The sequence below is a fragment of the Balaenoptera physalus genome (genome assembly GCF_965194825.1).
Source record: "Balaenoptera physalus genome assembly, chromosome: 17".
NCBI lineage: Eukaryota > Metazoa > Chordata > Mammalia > Artiodactyla > Balaenopteridae > Balaenoptera > Balaenoptera physalus.
This window is the reverse complement of record NC_138895.1, coordinates 75,395,840-75,411,597: the sequence shown is the minus strand read 5'-3', so window position 1 is coordinate 75,411,597 and position 15,758 is coordinate 75,395,840. Positions and strand designations below refer to the sequence as shown.

The 15,758-nt window shown below is 50.6% G+C and overlaps 1 protein-coding gene across 5 annotated transcripts in view; it reads left to right on the top strand.

The window, feature by feature from the left end:
- Window positions 1–246: 246 nt before the first annotated feature.
- The window catches only part of ASAP1 (ArfGAP with SH3 domain, ankyrin repeat and PH domain 1), a 352,675-nt gene continuing 337,163 nt past the window's right edge, over window positions 247–15,758 (top strand). Inside the window, exon 1 of one of the 5 annotated variants that reach the window (XM_082434069.1) lies at window positions 247–1,047. The gene's annotated coding sequence lies outside the window, so the exon portion shown is untranslated. The remainder of the gene's footprint in view (window positions 1,048–15,758) is intronic. The other 4 variants (XM_082434072.1, XM_082434067.1, XM_082434075.1 and 1 more) reach the window with 4 other exon arrangements.

Genomic DNA, 15,758 nt, shown 5'->3' with positions numbered 1-15,758 from the left:
GGCGGTATGACCACCTCATTTCATATTTGAGTAAACGGAGGCTCGGAGAAGTGAAGTGACTTACCCAAGGTAACACAGTTAGAAAAAAGGCAAAGTCCAGATTCCAACCCGGGTCAGAGTCCAAAGTCCATACTGTTACTGTGCATACTATTTCTATACTATCCCGACCCGGAAAGGTCCTGCCCCCTGGCACTGGGCAAAAAATGAGGAAATTAGCAAAGCGGAGCCGTGAAAGGGGGCAGCCAGGTAAAGTCATTTATTTTATGAAAAAAATAGGGGAAACGGCCAGGAGATTGCAAGTTCATTCTCTGCAGGATGGGAGAGAGGCCAAGGTCCTTTCCTGGTGTCCGGGGACTTACAAAGGCACCTCCCAAGGCCAAGGTTTTATCGGGACAAATCCCACCCCTTCTACCTCTGAGCGAGGAGAAGGCAGGCCAGCGGGGGTGTGGGGCCGAAGGGGTAGGATGCCAGACCCCGGCCCAGCTCGCACGCCAGATTCGGGTGTCCGAGACCCCGCCTGCCCCGCGAGCAGCGTCGGAGAGCCAGCCCGCCGCCCCTCCTGCGTGCCGGCGGGCCAAGGGTTAAGCGAGGCGGGAGCCCCCGGCGTGGGGCGGCCCCCGGGCCGGGAATGCTTAGTCAGGATTCCGATTTCCTGTCGAAGTGTTTGGATTTCCTGAAGCCCGCGCCCTCCGCCGCCGAGCGGGATCGTCCGAGCCGCGCGCGTCGCTGCGGCCTCCTCCCCTCGGCACATGGTCGCCCGCCCCTTCCTGCGCCGCGCTCGGCTCCCGCGCCTCGCCGCCGCCGCCGCCGCCGCCGCCGCCGCCGCCGCCGCCGCCGCCGCCGCGGGCGGGCACTCTGCGCTCGGGCAGCCCCCGGCCCGCGCCTCCCGCCCCGCCGGCTGCTCCGGCCGCCGCCCGCTTTCCGTTCCGAGAGCCGCAATCGGCCGGCCAAGGGGAGCCGGGGCGCGGGCGTCTGCGCTGCCGCCACCGCCGAGGAGCCGGCGCCGAGCCCGCGATGGAATAATGCCCAGCGGCCCGCCCGGTCCCGGTGAGTTGCGGGGCGCCTGGACGGGCTCGGCGGGGCCGCGCGGGGTCGCCCCGGGTCGTCGGCGCCCCCTGCCCGGCCCCCGCGCGGAGAGGCGCCGGCACGGGGCGCCGGGAGGGTCCCGGCTCCGTTCGCGGCCGGGTGCCCGGTGCGCGGGGAGGGCGCCGGCCGCGGGCTCCGCAGGGCCGGGCTCCGCCGCCCAGGGGGGTCTGCGCCCCCGAGGCGCGGAGTGGGACGGGTGGCGCTGCGCCGGGGGTTTCGCGCGCCTTCCCGGAGAGGGGCCGGGGCCCCGCCGATGGGGCGCCCTCCCGGCCGGAGGCGCGGGCGCCGGCCGTGGCATTGTCTCGGGCGCGGCGGAGGAAAGTTCCCCGCCGTTTCGGGAACGGCCGGCCCGGCCCCGCGGCCCCCGGCCCCGGCTGGGGCTCGGCGCTGCCAGGCAGGCCCCAGGCCACTTAATTTCAGCGAACGAAACTTAAGGAAAAAATTCCCACTCGGGGGCTTGGGGTTTGTTCACGGGAAGATAGGGACGTGGCTTGTGTTTTTCTGCTTGTACCATTTGGGGACCTGCTGCATTTTCTGAGAGCAACGTGAAGTTTCAAAGAAAAAAGAAACTCGCTGGCGTCTGGTGTTCTGCGGTTTCCTACATCCCGAGAGTTCTTCTCGGGCATTCCTAAAGCGGTTTCCTTCAATAATTTATTTTTCCACTAGCGCAGGGGGATGGAGAGCCAACTTCAGACCATCCTTAGCGTGACCTCAGCTTTACCTGCACTAATCAGAAAGAACAAGAACTTTCTCCTACTGTTTTACCCGTAGACTCGGTCAGTTTGTCTTAGCAGAATGGATTCTGGGATGACAGCAGGGCATGGATTGCTGAGAAATGTTTGGGGATTGTAAAACATAATTCAATACTGAGGCCAGTTTTATCTCGCCATCAAACTTCAGCCCAAGGCCTTTCCGTTTTGCAGTTGGAGGAAGATGCAGGAAGAGAAGATGCAGGTCTTCTGGAAGCATCGAATCTTTGAGAATAGTTGTTTCAGTCCCTTCTTGTTATACAGCTGAGTGAGGCCTAGAGAGGTGAAGTGACTTATGTAAAGTCACGTGGCCAGGCTTCAGACTCCCCGTCCAGTGCTCATTTCACTAATGTCAGTTTATGGTCTGTCAGCCGTGAAATGTTGCGAAATATGCCTTCTTGGCATTATAACTTTCATCGTTTTAGTGCCCTCTCTTGTTCTGTCTTGTCTGTTATTGCTGCTATTTTTTGAGATATGCAGTTATCTGAAACTGTATATATATATATATATATATATATATATTTTTTTTTTTTTTTTTTAGCTGAAATCTTGAGTGTTACATCTATTTTTTTTTTTTTAAACTTTGGGTTTATTTATTTATTTATTTATTTATTTATGGCTGTGTTGGGTCTTCGTTTCTGTGCGAGGGCTTTCTTTAGTTGCGGCAAGTGGGGGCCACTCTTCATCGCGGTGCGCGGGCCTCTCACTATCGCGGCCTCTCTTGTTGCGGAGCACAGGCTCCAGACGCGCAGGCTCAGTAGTTGTGGCTCACGGGCCTAGTTGCTCCGCGGCATGTGGGATCTTCCCAGACCAGGGCTCGAACCTGTGTCCCCTGCATTGGCAGGCAGATTCTCAACCACTGCGCCACCAGGGAAGCCCTGTATATTTTGAGACAGAGTTAAAAGAAAAAAATTCCCTAACCCCTACTGTTCAGCTACTAAATGGATTTGGAGCCTCAGCCACCAAATGGATTTGAAATATAAAATGGGTGGCTTCTTATATAGGAATGACTTTTCTCTATCCCATTCTTATGTAAAAAATAGAAACTCCTAGGTCCAAAAAAGGGCAGTATCTTAGCACATAATGTACCGTATGATGTTCTTTAGACATGATTTCCAGCCCTCCTGTATCTTGTGAGCTAGGCAGCCCATCTATTTTTCTCCCTACGAGAGCTCCGAATGGCTGGTTTTTCATTTTTAGTATGTGATAACGTTGGAGAGAAAGGACTTTTTCTAAAGCTTGCCATTTGGTGAAGGAAATTGAAATTCTCTCCACCTCCCCACTCCTCACCAGCCACAGTGAGCCAGATTTTGCAAAATCAGTCGAAGGCTTGCAGGCCCCCAAATGAGTGTGTGCAGACAAATGGGACCCTCCCTCACCCTTCCTGAGGACCCACCTCCCTGCGGGCCATCTCCATGTTGCACCCAGGTGGCTGAAGTCTAGAGGCAAGAAGGGAACCTGTATTACCTGGAACACTGTCGTTTCTGCATTTTCCCTCCAAGTTCTCAGTGGAATTCGACTGGATCCTGTGGCCCCATTCTCATTTTCCCCTCCTGTGTTTCTTCTTCCCACCTCTTTCTCAGCCACTCTATCTGCATGGGTTGGAGAACAGGTCTTTTCTATGGGATGCATGAATGATCCCCATGTAAGCAATAGTAACAGCGATCGCTAGCGTTTATTGAGCACTTGCTATATGCCTTGGATGTGTTACCTCCTGAGAAGTCCCAAGGAGGAGAGGGAGCTGCTTCCGGAACCTTGACCAGAAAGGGCAGCACTTTTCAGATTCATCTGGAATTTGAGTCATTCTTTCATTCTTCTATTGCACATTTGCTAAGTGGCTCCCCTGTGGAAGGTGCCAGTTGCGCAAAGATGAATAGGACCCTGTGTTCAAGGCCTTCTATTTCCAGCCTCATCTTTCAGTGTCAGCCTCGCACTTTCTCTTTCGATGAGTCAGTTCAGCAAGCCTGTACTAAGCACCTGCTTCATGCTAAGCATTGTGTGAAGTCCTGGTGATACAGTGATGAACAAGATAGGCCCGGTCCCGCCCTCATGGGGCTGGCATTCCATTGGAGGAGCTGGGCAAAAATAAAGAAGCAAGTAACTTCTAACAAATGAAAGATTGTGATTCTTGTTATCAAGGAAGCACACACAAGGGATCGACCCGATGACCAAAGTGAAGTGGGGTGGGGTGTGTGTGGGGGAGTTCTAGTTTTGCCAGGAAAAGGCCTCACTGAGGCTGAAGAATTGATAAGCAACTGGCCAGGCAGAGAGGTTGCAGGAGAGAGGGCGTTCCAGGCAGAGGGATTAGAATGTGCGAAGTCCTCTGTGCACGAAAGAGCTCGATGTGTTCCTGGGAGTGAGGGGAGTCGGGGGCGGGATGGGGAAAATGGCACAGGGTGAGGTTTTAGAGGGAGGCAGGGGCAGATCACACCGTGCTGCGGACAGTCCCCCCACCAAGTACAAAGGGAAACTTTGATGAGTTTAGGCTCAGGAGTGGGGTCTGATTGGCATTTTTAAGAGATTACTTTTACTGCTTTTTTATAAGAGTGGATCACAGGGGGCCGAGAGTGGAAGCAGGGAGACCGGTTAGTAGGCCACTGCAGTAATAGGAAAGATGAGGGTGGCTTAGATCAGGGTGGAACCTCCATCAGTGGCAGTGGAGGTGGAGAGAAGTGAGTGCAGCCTGGTTGGTTGGATCTTGATGAAATTTGGTGATGGATTAAATGAGGGTGGGGCAGGCGGAAGGACTCAAGGATGACTCTTGGGTTCTGGTTTGAACAGCTGGGTGTCATTTGGAGAGACACGGAAGACCTTGGGGAAAGGTGTGCCTAGAGACAGGTTCCACGGGGGCCGTTCTGAGCTTGAGATGTCTGCGAGGCAACCAGGCGGAGATTTCAGGCAGACACGACGCTGGACCTCAGAGGAGACTTAGGGACGAGAGGCACCAACGTGGAAATTATCAGCCTGCAGCTGAGCTACCAAAATGCTTGCTGGACGTGTCCTGCTGTTTCATCTCTCTGACGGTCTGCTGTGTTCTTCCTCTTGCCTGGGACTTTCTTCCTCTCTCCTGGGCTACCTCCTGCTCATCCTGTAAAATATACCTATGTCTTTAACTCCTTGAAGGTGCCTCTATCTCCCTCTCCCACTGTCAGATCCCTGTGTTTACCTTCACCATAGTGTTCAATTGAAGTTACCTTTTTATAGTATCTTATATGTATGAAAAATTTGCTGCAGGGCCTGACATGTGGTAAGTGCTCAACAAATGTTAGCTGCCATCATCATCATCATCATCATCATTATTGATGGCAGTGATAGGCATATAAATAAAAATTACATTATATTAGGATCAGTCTAATGATAAGTGATGTATTAGTTTCCTCTTGCTGCTGTAACAAATTCCCACACACTTAGTGGCTTAAAACAACACAAATTTATTCTCTTTCAGTGCTGGAGGTCAGAAGTCTGAAATGAGTCTCACTGGGCTAACCTCAAGGTGTGCTCAGGACTCTGTTCCTTCTGGAGGCTCTAGGGAACAATCTATTTATTCCCTTGCCTTTTCCAGCTTCTAGAGGCCTCCTGCATCCCTTGGCTCTTGACCCCTTCCTCTGTCTTCAAAGCCAGCAGTGTTGGTCCTCGTCCTTCTCGTGCCGCCATCTCTCTGGTTCTTTCCTCTTTTCCACTTTTTTTTTTTTTTTTAAATGGGAATTATTTATTTATTTATTTATGGCTGTGTTGGGTCTTTGTTTCTGTGCGAGGGCTTTCTCTAGTTGCGGTGAGCGGGGGCCACTCTTCACCGCGGTGCGCGGGCCTCTCACTATCGTGGCCTCTCTTGTTGCGGAGCACAGGCTCCAGACGCGCAGGCTTAGTAGTTGTGGCTCACGGGCCTAGTTGCTCCGTGGCATGTGGGATCTTCCCAGACCAGGGCTCGAACCCGTGTCCCCTGCATTGGCAGGCAGATTCTCAACCACTGTGCCACCAGGGAAGCCCCTCTTTTCCACTTTTAAGGACCCTTTTGATTACATCAGGCCACCTGTATAATCTAGAATAATCTCCCTGTTTTAAGGTCAGCTGATCAGTAACCTTAATTCCATCTTCAGCCTTAGCTCCTCATTGTTGTGTAACCCATGTAGCCTAACACATTCACAGGTCCTGGGGATTAGGACGTGGACATCTTTGCAGGCTGGTAGGGGAAGGTGTTATGGGGGTCTGGGCAGAGGCCTCTAACCCAGTGGGGGAGGGGAGGCCAGGGAAATCTTCCTGGAGGTAGTGGTACCCCGGTGGGAGTCAGTCTCTACTTGTAAACTCACTGCCCTCCCAAATGTTCATTCCCTCATTGAGGTTTATTCATTCCTTCATTCAAGCTCTTCTCGATGCCCGGCTTTATGTGAGGAGTTGGAGTTGAGGATTCATTTCACTGTGCATCCTTCAGGCTGCAGGCCAGATTGTTCACTTGGCAACCCAGGACGCTCACTTTTCTCACCCCACCTCAGGAATCAGTTAAACTCACCAACCCATGAACACCCTCTCCCAGCCCACGTACCCCATATTCACTCCCAGGAAGGGGTGGGGTCTGAGGGGGTCGGTCCTCTCTTTAAATGTCGGCTGTGGTTGATTTGCGGGCACAGTGTGAATCCCAACACACGTGCCTTTTGTACAGCTAAAACCTTGGGTCCTGAGCCACAGCTAGTGTCCCCAGCCTCAGCCAGCTCTGTCCCCAAAGCAGGCCACTGGCCACAAGAGAGATCAGGAGAAGGCGTGTGATTTGATCAGGACAAATCCATCTGAAGCATGAGGGGAAAAAAACAACCCAAGGGCCTGGCCTCCTGTGCTTTGTGGCAGGTGGCCCCATCTCCTGAGAATAAGGGAAACGCAGCACGATGTGATGTGTAGCCACGTCGCTGTGAGGGGGTGATCAAGACCAGCTTTCGAACGTCTCTCCGTTATTTGGGGAAAATGGGCTCCTGCCCCAGATGCTCCCCAGAAACAGACAGCGTCCCGAGACCTTCAGCACTTTGGGGGGACCCCATCAGCTCTGCTGGCTACCCAAGTGCCGGGTTGCAGAGAGACCGAGGTCCCTTGCTGCCTGAGCTTCCCCTGCCAGCCCCCATCCCTTGGAAATGCTACCAACTAGCTGGTCTTGTAATATTTTTGGCGTTTCCTCTTCCTCTACCTCTCTAAGTCAGGAAATGCGAAAGTGCACTGAGTTAGAAAAACAGAAAAGTGAGCAAGCAACCTCTTTCCAACGGAGGGGTCCCAGGTGGAGTCTGGGTAGACCTGGGATAAAGAAGTGTGCCCGTCAGCGCTTCCCCCAGATGCGGCAGGGGTTCCGGAGAACCAAGCCCGTCCCGGTCATCGTGGGCAGAACAGGAAGGAGAGACGCAAGCTGGTGCGTGGTTTCTGGGGAATGGCTTGTCTGTCCCTCATCAGGGCTCATCATGAGTTTTTCCGGCAAGGCTTCTGCCTTTGTAGAACCCTGACTGTGTAATGATACTGGTGCCTGTTTCATTGTAGTTTCGCATTGAAATAATTATCCTTTCGAGTAGAAACACAGAGTGCTCCAGTAAAAGACTGTGATACATGCAACTTGCCCTCAAATGGTTCAGAAAATAATTATATGTATTTTCTGAATACATAAAAATTACATGTGAGTGAGAAAAAAAGGAAAAAGCAAACAGAGTAAAATATTAACCACAGATGAACATGGGTAAAGGGATGTGTGTTCCTTGTACTATTCTTATTCTTGAAATTTCCCAAGAAAAAGATTTTTGCAAACGGAAGGGGGAAGAAAAAAAGAGGGCTCAACATTCCATTGTGATTGTGACCTCGATAGATGCAGGATGGCCCAGAGGAAGCCAGAAGATTCTGGGGTCTGCTACTGACCCGCCTTCCCTCCCATCCTCACACTTTCTGTACTGAACTGAAATAATGTAGGAAAAGCGTCCCGCACAAGGAGTCCAGAAATGGGAGCATCAGTTGCTCCTGTGCTGTGTGGAAACCTGTTTGCTGCTATGGTTGCCTCGCCTTCAGACTGCGCGTCTTGAGGGGGAGGGGTGGGGGGTCTGGGTTACTCCTCTCCTCCCCTTGTGCCTCTCCTCCCTCGGGCACAAGCAAAGGGCAGGCACTGACTGGGCAGGGAGGGGCTGAATCAAGTCCATTGGCTTCTGGTGCCCAACTGTGTTGCCACATTTGTTGGATTTTCTCATCATTGAGTTTTTATTTCTAATGAGTCTCCATTTAACTTCTAGAAATTCTCTTTGGTTCTCTTTCAGATCATCCTGGCTTTTAATCCTTGGGTCTTATTCTTCCATGAGAATTTCTCATTCTTATTTCATATCTTTGTTTTAAACATACTGACATTCTTTGTTCAGACGGCCCTGTTATGTTAATACTTGAGGAGCCAATTCTCCCATTTCCTGCATCTTCTGATTTGCGGGGCATCGTGGCTCATACCCCACCTCTCCTGGGGAGCAGAAGTGGCTTTACAGAGCCGTTTTGTCCTTCAGCCGAGGCTCCAAGGGTTTCCTGAGTCCTGGGCACGTTTCTGTGGTAGCTACTGGGCTCAAGACTTTTAACCCCAGTCCAGTGCTGTCTGTTTGGACCCTTCACCCATACTTAGGGCCTTAAAGTTTGCACAGAATCCTTTTTTTCCCCCATCCAGACCCTGAGGCAGAACAAGCTTTCTTGCCGTTTCTCTGCATTGGAGAGAGGAGCAGTTCAGGCCCACTTTCAAAAGAGTCTGGGACCCCTTTGGGGTCCTGGCCTTGTAGAGGGATCTCAGCTCTCCTGTCCTGTAGGCACCAACTGGAAGCCAGCCAGCTTAATACATTCAGTCTTCTTTTGCAGACAAGGAAGAGAAAGAACATTTACAAAAATTGCCATTTCGAGAAAAGAAAGAAAACCAGAATCCTTATCGGAACACTAGCAATAAGAAGATGTGATTCAGATCAGCAAGCACTTGCTGAGCCCCTCCTGTGTGTTCACCCTGCAGAGCTGGGGTTGGGGGACAGGCATGAGCTGGGCCTTAAAATGCCTTGCTCATCTTCTCAACCCCCAGTGCAGAGAAGACAGTAAGTATTTAGGAAGAAAGGAATTGTATGTACTGAAAAAGACAAACACTGATGCAGAAGACAGAATAAAATAATGGAAAAGAGCACTGAACTGAGACTCAGAAGTCCTGAGTTCTAGTCCGGAAATTGATATTGACTAGTTACGTGACCTTTAGGAGCAGTCACTTACCCTCTTTTGGAACTGCCCTTCCTCACCTGTGTCAAGGTGGTGGTCACTCTGTCCTGACCCTCCTCCCTGTCAGGTCACAGTGAGATCATGAATGTGGGAGGGGGGAGCCACAGAGGGTAAGGGGTCTGTCTTGTCTTCAAGGCGGAAGGGACCACGTATCCTTCAGCGGGACCTTGTTTTGGAGACTCCCTCCGCCTCTCCTCCTCACCACCATGGGCACTGGGTTTTCCGGGGAAGAGGGGCAAGCATTTCAGGTCCTCAAAGCTTGTGTAGACTAAGGGGTTGGCGTCTGGGCAGTCGTTGGGCCCTGGGGTGGCTGAATGGCTCCTGTCTCATGTGATGTTCTTTCCCCTGGAAGTTCCACCCAGACCCCACAAATGAGGGCTGAGCTGCAGCTGGGAACCCTTTCGGGACGGAGTTTGTGCACCGCGTTGCCTTCGTGATCTTTGACCTGCTGTTCTCTGAGGCTGCTCCTCTGGACGGTGGAACTCATGGTCTTTCTGGGGTTTGTCCTTTGGCCAGATCACTCTTTCATGCCTGAGTTGACTTGGTGGGTGTAGGTGGGAGCATTTGTCATGAAGCAACGGGAAAACCACTGGACTTGGAATCAGTAACGATAGCTAATATTTATTGTATATTCATACACGTTGAGCACTATTTTAAGCAGCTTTCCTACATGAGTTCATTAATCCTCGTACTAACCCTATGAAATAGGTGCTCTTTTTCTCCTATTTTATGCGGGAGGAAACTGAGACACACACAGACTAACTTTCCCAAGGTCATGTACCTCATAGGTGACGAGATTTTTTTTTTTTTAATTAATTAATTAATTTATTTATTTTTGGCTGTGTTGGGTCTTCGTTTCTAGTTGCGGCAAGCGGGGGCCACTCTTCATCGCGGTGCGCCGGCCTCTCACTATTGTGGCCTCTTTTGTTGCGGAGCACAGGCTCCAGACACGCAGGCTCAGTAGTTGTGGCTCACGGGCCTAGTTGCTCCGCGGCATGTGGAATCTTCCCAGACCAGGGCTCGAACCCGTGTCCCTTGCATTGGCAGGCAGATTCTCAACCACTGCGCCACCAGGGAAGCCCAGGTGGTGAGATTTTAAGCAAGGAGTCTGTGTTCAGTGCCCACACTCTTGACTGTGATGCAGTATTGCCTCTGAAGACTTGAATTTGAATTCCATGCCCTAATTCCTCATGTGGCCTTCGGAGAGTCTGGCCTTCACCTTTCTCTTAGCTTTTCTGAGCTTCTTCTTCTGTAAATGTTGAAAAAGCTTGCAGGCTTTTAAAAAAGGTGTTAAATAAAGCAATATATACAGAAAGTGGCTGAGTGCCAGGCACATAATCAGGTCTAAATAAAAGCGAGTAGGTTCCAAACGGGAGGAAAAAACAAAGAACAAATTCAGTCTGAAGAGTCTTCCCTGCACAAACTTTTCCTGCATAGCCTGCTCTGTGCCAGGCGCCTAGGATACAAAGGTGAAAACTCAAGGTCCGTGGGCTAGAATATCTTATAGTTGATTAGAAGAGAGAGATGTGAAACTGTTCATAATTTTGAACTGATGTCCGTCCTCACCACAGGAAAGTTATACAGGAATAGCCATGTGTGTGCAGGGAAGGGAGAGTGATCCCAGTGGGGTGGTCAGAGGAAGTTTTGGGGAAGAGGTGCTCTATGAACTTACAATCCAGGATGGGTAGGATCTCAGTACATGGAGAGAGTGGGTATCCAAGGCTGAGAGTAGCTGGATCACAGTCTTTGTGATAGGAATGTGGTAGTTATTTTTTTTGGAGGCCTAAGGAAAACATTTGTTCAAGAAGGAAGGTAAAAACTCTCAGTTACTATACCATGGCATTCGGGGGTCTCTCACTGGAATGCAGGCATCCCTGCTATTTCCTCCCCCTCCACTGTCACGGAACTCCTGATCCAGAAAAGCAAACTGCGGTGTTTATAGACCTTCCAGTAATAGCCTTTTGCCAGTTTCCTCTCCTAGGACAGTTACTTCCTCAGACCTAAAATAGAACCGCTGAAGGGTGGAGATGTGGGATATTTGCAGATTAGACTCTGTTTAACGGTGTACTTCGGAGGCGAGCGGGTGAGAAGTTGTAGAAGACACTGTTGGTTGCTTATCCAACACCCTTTCCCCTTCTGCTTTGCTGACAGAACATTGATCTTTAGAAGCCCACCTTCCAGGGCGTTTAAGGGAGGTCAGTCCCAGCCCCAGGGGTGAACCACAGTGGTCTTGTCCCCCTTGGCCGTGATTGGTTTAGGCATGGGCATGTGACACAACTCTGGTTACAAAATAGGCAGGGGAATTTGCTGGGAGGATGGGGAAATATTTTTCTCCATCTTAAAGGGAGACATTTAGAAAGAAACAACCTCTCTTCTGCTATGGGACATAGTAGGGTTGACATGTGATACCCGGCACTGTGGCAACCATATTGGGGTCATGAGGGGCCTTGCTTGGGGAGAACATGTTGAGTGTGTCTGAGCAGAAAGATGGAAGGAACAAGACACTGAATACCCTACCCTGAGACGATTTTGAGTTGACTTTTCTGTTACCTGTAGCCCATACCCACCAAAATAATACTAATACTCAAGGGAATGCCCACTTCACATGACATCTAGATGATTCTGGGGCTACTATACGCTCCCCCAGTCACCCTATGCTTAGCCCACCATCCTGTTTGAAATCACCACTAACTTGTACATGTTTATGCCTTTGCAGTCTTGCTATTTTTTCCACCTGAATTGCCCTTTCCCTACCTTCTCCACCAACCAAAAATCCAACTTACTCTTTTTTTAAAAAATTTTATTGAGGTATAGTTGATTTACAATGTTGTGTTAATTTCTGCTGTATGGCAAAGTGATTCACTTATACATATTCTTTTCCATTATGGTTTATCACAGGATATTGAATAGAGTTGCCTGTGCTATATATTAGGATCTTGTTGTTTATCCATCCCATGTGTAATAGTTTGCAACTGCTAACCCCAAACTCTCAGTCCTTCTCTCCACGCACCCCCCCACCCCTTGGCAGCCACAAGTCTGATCTCTATGTCTGTGAGTCTGTTTCTGTTTCATAGATAGGTTCATTTGTGTCGCATTTTAGATTACACATAAAAGTGATGTTGGGCTTCCCTGGTGGCGCAGTGGTTAAGAATCCGCCTGCTAATGCAGGGGACACGGGTTCGAGCCCTGCTCCGGGAAGATCCCACATGCCGCGGAGCAGCTAAGCCTGTGCACCACAACTACTGAGCCTGTGCTCTAGAGCCCATGAGCCACAACTACTGAGCCCACGCGCCGCATCTACTGAAGCCCGCGCACTCTAGAGCCTGTGCTCACAACAAAAGAAGCCCGTGCACCGCAACGAAGAGCAGCCCCCACTCGCCACAGCTAGAGAAAGCCTGTGCGCAGCAACGAAGACTCAACACAGCCAAAAATAATAAATAAATAAAAATAAATTTATTAAAAAAATGATGTCATGTGGTATTTGTCTTTCTCTTTCTGACTTACTTTGCTTAGTATGATGATCTCTAGGTCCATCCATGTTGTGCAAATGGCATTATTTCATTCTTTTTTATGGCTGAGTAATATTCCATTGTATAAATGTACCACATCTTCTTTATCTGTTCATCCGTCAGTGGACATTTAGGTTGTTTCCGTGTCTTGGCTATTGTAAATAGTGCTGCTAGGAGCATAGAGATGCGTGTATCTTTTCAAGTTATAGTTTTGTCTGGATATATGCCCAGGCATGGGATTGCTGCATCATACAACTTACTCTTTAAAGAATGGCCCAAATGCACTTTCTCTGTGAAGCCTTTCCTGATTCTTCTTGTTGTAATCCATTATTTTAGTCTTTGAGCACCTGTAACATTTGTTGCCCCTCCCACACTCCCTCCCCACCCGCACCCTCATTCTTTATTAGGTGCCTACTGTGTGCCAGCTGTGCTGTTGTACACTGGCATTGTCCTTCCCGAATGGGGGCAGATGTGTGCAGCAGATTGTGAGCCAGTGTGGTTTGTGTGGTCCCAGGGGAACATAAGGTATCACCAGGTGCTTGTGAAGGGGCACCTGACCCCACCCTACAGGGAGGGTCAGAGGAAACTTGCTACGGGGAGGAATCCTTGAGCTGAATCTTAAAGAATGAATAGGAATTAGCCAGAAAAAGAGTGGAGGGAAGAGAAGGAAGTTCCAGGTGTAGGGAACCACCTCAGCAAGGAGGTAGATGGTGCAAATAGCACGGTTTGTGCTGGGAACCGAGTGACTCATCATCAGTGAACCTGATAGTTCAGGTGGGATGCACCGAGGCCCGAGGGGAAGGCAGGAGCCACATCCTGAAGCTTGGACTTGATCTTGAGGCCGTTGAGCCATTGAAGGCTTAAGGCCGGGGAGTGATGTGACCCTTGCCCTTTGGGAAGATGATTCTGGGTACCCTGGACTGAATGGGCTAGGTGGGTGAGGACCAGGGCTGGAGGCAGGGAGGCCGTTCCGGATGCTCCTGTAGGAGTCTGGCAGCGAGGGCCCAGAAGCTGGAGAGGGAGAATGTATAGGCGGTAGCACTGGCCGGCCCGGGGACTGAGCAGGGGAGGGGCAGTGGGAGGAGGGAGAGCCGTTGAGGACACTGGGCTTTCTGGCTAGTTTCCAAGGCTGAGTCATGTTTGTGTCCCTCAAGACTGCAGCCTCCTCGGGCTCCTGGTCTTACTGTTCTCTGCATCCCTAAATGCTTGGTGCCAGGCTTCAGTGGAGGACGGATGAGGAAGGAGCATGTCTGTCCCTCTCTTCTCTCTTCTGTTCCCCTCCTGCAACTTCAGCTCTTCGGTTTTTGTTTTGGTGGAACGGGAAGTGAAGCTGTGATGTGGTTTTCCTGGTGTCCTGGCTTCCTAGGTCTGAGCCTTGAGAAGAGGGAAGACTTTCTTACTGCCTGTGGCTCACTGCCTTCCTTTGTTACGCCTCCCCCGAACCAAACCGCTTCTGCGAAAGCCTGTCCCAGCATCTGCAGTCCAGCCCCGTCTGGTCTGTGTGTCCTCACAGCTCCTGCCTCAGGCCAGGCTTCCGCAGGATCTCCCCTGAGTCAGCCAGCCCTTTCCCAACTCACTGCCCTGCCCTTAGTCCATCCTCCAAGCTGCTGCCAGGGGAGTCTCCTTAAGACTTCACTTTGGGGTCACCCTCCTGCTTAGCAGGCTCTGGCCCCCTGCTCCGCTGCCTGGGCAGTCAGATGAGGAAGGAAGCAGCCTGGACTTTTCAGCTGCTCCAGCCTAGGGGTCAGCCCCGGCTCTCGCTTACTCGCCGTGTGCCCGGGGACAAGTCGTGTACTTCGCTGAACCTATGTTCAGCACACACCCCTACACACACACCTACCACACCCCTATACACACACACCCCTACACACACACCCCTACACACCCACACCCTTATATACATACCTACCGCAATTCCTACGCACACACACCCCTCTGCACCCACACACCTAAACACACACCTACCATACACCTACACAATCCCTACACACATATGCACCCCTACACATGTACCTATACACATACACACATACTCCTACACACCCTCACCACTACACACACACCTACACATCCACATACACACACACACACTCCTACACACACACATGCACAGACACACACAGACTTTCTTTCTCCCCTGCATTCTTATTTCTCTCGGTGAGTCCTTAGTGCCCGCCCCACGGTAGACCATATGCTTAATTGGTGTTTGATGAATGAATTATTCCTTCATTCTCTTTTAGCTTAGAGCTTGACGATCTCTTTTTTGATAAATTTGAGAAACTCTTTCAAGTTGTCCTTTAAGGACCGGAAGGAGCGGTGCGCTGGCGCTCGGGAAGCGCTCACACGGGGGAGGAAAGGAAGTCAGGACTGGAGCGCAGGCTTCTGAGTCCGCTCTTCCCATTGGCCGCCCTGTGCCTCCTGGGTGATCGGGAGCCACCTGCTGGGGCAGGTTGTCAGGGGTCCAGGAGGCACCACCCTGAGAAAGGGTGGGGCCCCACGCACAGCCGTTATATACAACAGCAGATTCGAGGGTTTGCATAAGCAGGGCCGCGTGAGCCAATCGGTGAAGGACACGTGTTTTTCTGAAAGAATCTTAATGGACATAGCATGTGTCTGTGTGGGGTGTTCTCGTCCTGGAACAAGTTGAGAGTTGGTTGGGGTAAGCTGAGTTCAGTGATGATTTTTTTTTTTTTTCTGAGCTCAGTTATCTCTTTATTAGGAAAGCACCAACACCACATTCTTGGAAATTACTGGAATTTTATTTGCCTCAGGCTTATGACTTGCAACCAAAGACATTGTACAAAGAAAGCAAAGATTAAGTACATTTTAGGGAGAAGGAGATGATACACCTTGGTAACATAGGAGATAACGTTGCTTAATTTTTTTGCTCTTGATTAAAAAAAAAGTTTTGTTGAAATCGCTGTTGAATGTTGCAATCTATATAGCGTAATGGAGTGATGCTATTTTAAACTTCTTGTTTGAAAGAAGTAACAGTGCTGAACATTTGCCTGTGGGCATCCTGTTGGAGCTGAAACTAAGTCTGTGGAGGGTAATGCATCGTCAGAAACAAAGCTTCTGTGGTGTAGACGATTGGCTAAGAGTTTGGATCCTGGATTTAGGTTGAATCCTAGCACAGCCCCTTAGTGGCTGATCTTAGAACTTGCTGATCTTG